The following is a 4,254-nucleotide window of genomic DNA, read 5'->3' on the forward strand; positions in this document are numbered from 1 at the left end:
TCTTTCTTTCTTTCTTTCTTTCTTTCTTTCTTTCTTTCTTTCTTTCTCTTGTGCCATATTCTCTTCCTCGCTCCTTCTCTCTCTCCATTCCACTAATTTTGCTCTTTTACAATTCCTCTGTCTCTCTTTAAAGGATCCTCATCACATTGTATATTGAGTTTGAAGTTCTTGTCCTTGTTTAGAAGGCTCTATATCTCTGCCCAGGTCTCTCACTGCACTAGCCCAGCCTCTTCACTCTCTTAAAGTTGACGGATTTCTCCCTGTTTCTCCCACACAAACATCACTGTGCCTTATTCCATGCCACCACCTATGCCTGGAATGCTCTCCCAGAATCTGACCTCATTAAAATCCCTCCTAAAATCTTGCCCCTGCCACAAGGCATAAGGAAAAAGGAGGAGAGAAGAATAATTGTACGAAGTCTGCTTCAGGTACCTGAGTCATGGCATAATCTTATTTATTCAATGCTGTCCAACTGGCTCCTAGCCCACTGTTGTTTGTTCTCACCCTCACTTGTTACGTTATGTCTTAATTGTAGGTTGTAAGATCCTTGAGACAAGAACCTTGTTTAATTAAATGTCGCTGTGAGGAATCTATTATGTAACTGGGCACCATACAAAGAATAAATAACAATTCCCTCAGTCCGGCCCTCAGACTGCTACTCATCACAGAAAGGAAGGTGGGGGACTTGGAAACTCAGCACCAGGAGTCTTGGGAGTGGGGCTGGGAACAGAGAGGGGTCTCTTCCATATTGGAAATCCATATCAATACATTTTGGGTCAGATTTTTTTCTCTTCTTCCCCTGGATGAGAGGGACTTCTGGATTCTTCACTCTATCCCCAGTGGTGGCTGTCAAGAACCAGGGATGATGGACTGAGCAGTGGATTTCTCTTTCCATGCAGGCAAAGGCTCAGCCCTTAGCCTCCCTGAAGTGAGCAGGGCATGCGTGCGGGAGCAGCATGCCTCTTCTTTCTTGCATGTGCTTCCATTGCCGGGATTGCAAAGGGAGTGAATGGCGAACTAGTGCACATTCAATCAGACTGTCAGGAAGTGTGGGGGAGTCAGGGCCCTGCACTCCCCACTTCCTGCGATTCACCATGACTCTCAGCCAGTCAGTAAAACAGCAGGTTTATTAGACGACAGGAACACAGTCCAAAACAGAGCTTGTAGGTACAGACAACAGGACCCCTCAGTCAGGTCCATCTTGGGGGGCAGGGAGCTTAGACCCCAGCCCTGGGGCTCCCTCCGTTTCCCCAGCCAGCTCCAAACTGAAACCCACTCCAGCAGTCTCACCCAGCCTCTTCCCGGCTCCTCCTCCAGCCTTTGTCCAGTTTCCCAGGCAAAGGTGTCACCTGGCCCCAACCCCCCTCCTGGGCTCAGGTTACATGCTCAGGTGTCGTCCCTCAAGTGAAGTCACACCCTGATATCCCCATCACCAGTGCAGACAGTCCCCGTAAAACTCCCATGCAACATTCGCGGGTCAATCCGCCCCACTCCCTACTCCGTCACACAGACACCTGAAGAAAATCAGTCCGCTCATCAGCCTGGCTGCCTGGTGTCCTGACCTGGGCTTGGGTGAATTACAAACACTTGATCGTGCTATTGTATCACTTTTCCATTCCCAAATGTACATCAAAATGTCACGTTATAATAATTCATTATACATGGCACAGATATTGAAGTGATGTTTAAAGTATGAGGTAAAAATAAATCGCTCTGTATCGCTATGAAGTTGATTGACTTTTTTTGTCATGAGCTATTTCAAGGCCGTCTCACGCACATCAAAGCACCATGGTACAATAATCTATACTCACTCATTAATACAAAGCCATTACTGGATGACACCATTTCTTGTTCTCAGCAGGTCTTACTCATTGTGAAAGAATGTTGATTGTTTTCCCAGGCACTGCAATGGTGTAGCATTAGCCGAGGGCTCCCAGGATTCCATAAATTGTGAATTGCAGCCCAGGAGTGTCAGGCTGGTGAAATGCACCCAGGAAAATTCTGGCGGCTGGAATACTGTAACACAAATGATAGCAACCCAGGGGATTCTCTTGGCCCTTCCTGACATCAGATGGCTTTTTATATGCTCCATCCAAGAGAAGACCCTATCCCTCTCTCCCACAGTTACACAACAGTCAACTCTCCTAGATGCAGGATCTAGTCATATCGCCATGGTACAGGAAATACAATGCCATAAAAAAAAAAGACAAGTTAAGTAAAGACCAGCTGTGCCTGCTAGTCATAATTTTTTATATGTACTAATAATTTTGGACCAGATTGTGCCCATTGGGCTCTGGCCCACAGTAGGGGGCAGTGTAGAGCTATGTGGTCTCAGGAGAAGCGCCAGCTGCTATTTGAATAAGTATCTGGCACACAAGGAAAACTTGCCACTACACCACCCCTTAAGGGCAGCAGCAAGCGCTTGCCTCTACTACTAATTGGTCTGATCGCTTGTACAGGGGATGTTGGGACATAGACCATCATTCTGCCCAAGGATATAGCTGTTTGCACCCTCCCCAGTTTGTGTATCTATGCAAGAGCCACCATATTTCAAAATACTTTATGTAATCGCAGTTGAGAAATAAAATCTTCAGCCCCTTCATAACGTTTGGTCAGCAAGGTGGTCGGTATTCTGTCCAGCAATAATTCCAATGTTAAGAAATCTTCTGGGAATACTAATGAAGCTAAAGTGTTAAATGCCTTGTGGCATAGGGCATATGCCAAGATGCAATAAAGTGCATTGAAAATTATGCAAGGATTCCTGCTTACCTAGTTTGAAAAAGACTGCTAGGGCAGGGCATTAAGAGGCTAGTCAGTGGCATTCTCAATTTAAAACAAAAATTGGTGTGATGTTTAGTAAAATGGTCATGATAGGATTGACTTAGTTACACAGAGTATGATGGGCTGGAGCCTTGCTCCATCCCTTGCTTCTTGTTTTGTAACATAGAGTTTCCTCCCCAACTCTGTTGTGATCCAGTTGAATCCAGCAGTGGGGGTGGGATCCACAAAGGTACTTAGGCTCCCCGGCGATCCAGAAAACCCCTGCTGAACCTTGTAACTCACTCGGCACCCATGTTCTCAGTGTAAAAGTTCCCTCAGCACCTATGTTTCTGCCTCTGGGCATGCATAGTTCCATCTCATTCTAGGGCCAGTGTCCTGATGCCTTTCTCCTGCCTAAGCCTAAGCACAATTCATGAATCAGGGAAAGATAGACATTTGTCCACCTAAGTTGCATGTGGGACCCAATCTGGCAGGCACACCAGGTCCTATTCAAAATCTGGCCCATTTTGTAAATTTAATCACAGAATCATAGAAGATTAGGGTTGGAAGAGACCTCAGGAGGTCATCTAGTCCAACCCCCTGCTCAAAGCAGGACCAACCCCAACTAAATCATCCCAACCAGGGCTTTGTCAAGCCAGGTCTTAAAAACCTCAAAGGATGCAGATTCCACTACCTCCCTAGGTAACCCATTCCAGTGCTTCACCACCCTCCTAGTGAAATAGTTTTTTCTAATATCAAATCTAGACCTCCCCCACTGCAACTTGAGACCATTGCTTCTTGTTCTGTCATCTGCCACCACTGAGAATAGCCTAGCTCCATCCTCTTTGGAACCCCCCTTCAGGTAGTAGAAGACTGCTATCAAATCCCCCCTCACTCTTCTCTTCTGCAGACTAAATAAACCCAGTTCCCTCAGCCTCTCCTAGTAAGTCATGTGCCCCAGCACCCTAATAATTTTCGTTGCCCTCCACTGGACTCTCTCCAATTTGTCCACATCCTTTCTGTAGTGGGGAGCCCAAAACTGGAGGCAACACTCCAGATGTGGCCTCACCAGTGCTGAATAGAGGGGAATAATCACTTCCCTTGATCTGCTGCCAATGCTCCTACTAATGCAGCCCAATATGCCGTTAGCTTTCTTGGCAACAAGGGCACACTGCTGACTCATATCCAGCTTTTCATCCATTGTAATGGCCAGGTTTTTTTCTGCAGAACTGCTGCTTAGCCAGTCGGTCCCCAGCCTGTAGCGGTGTATGGGATTCTTCCATTCTAAGTACAGGACTCTGCACTTGTCCTGGTTGAACCTAATCAGATTTCTTTTGGCCCAATCCTCCAATTTGTCTAGGTCACTCTGGACCCTATCCCTACCTTCCAGCCTATCTACCTCTACCCCCAGCTTAGTGTCATCCATGAACTTGCTGAGGGTGCAATCCATCCCATCTTCCAGATCATTAATGAAGATGTTGAACAAAATCAGCC

The sequence above is a fragment of the Terrapene carolina genome, unplaced genomic scaffold, assembly GCF_002925995.2.
Source record: "Terrapene carolina triunguis isolate 2854851 unplaced genomic scaffold, T_m_triunguis-2.0 Scaffold23, whole genome shotgun sequence".
Taxonomy (NCBI): domain Eukaryota; kingdom Metazoa; phylum Chordata; order Testudines; family Emydidae; genus Terrapene; species Terrapene triunguis.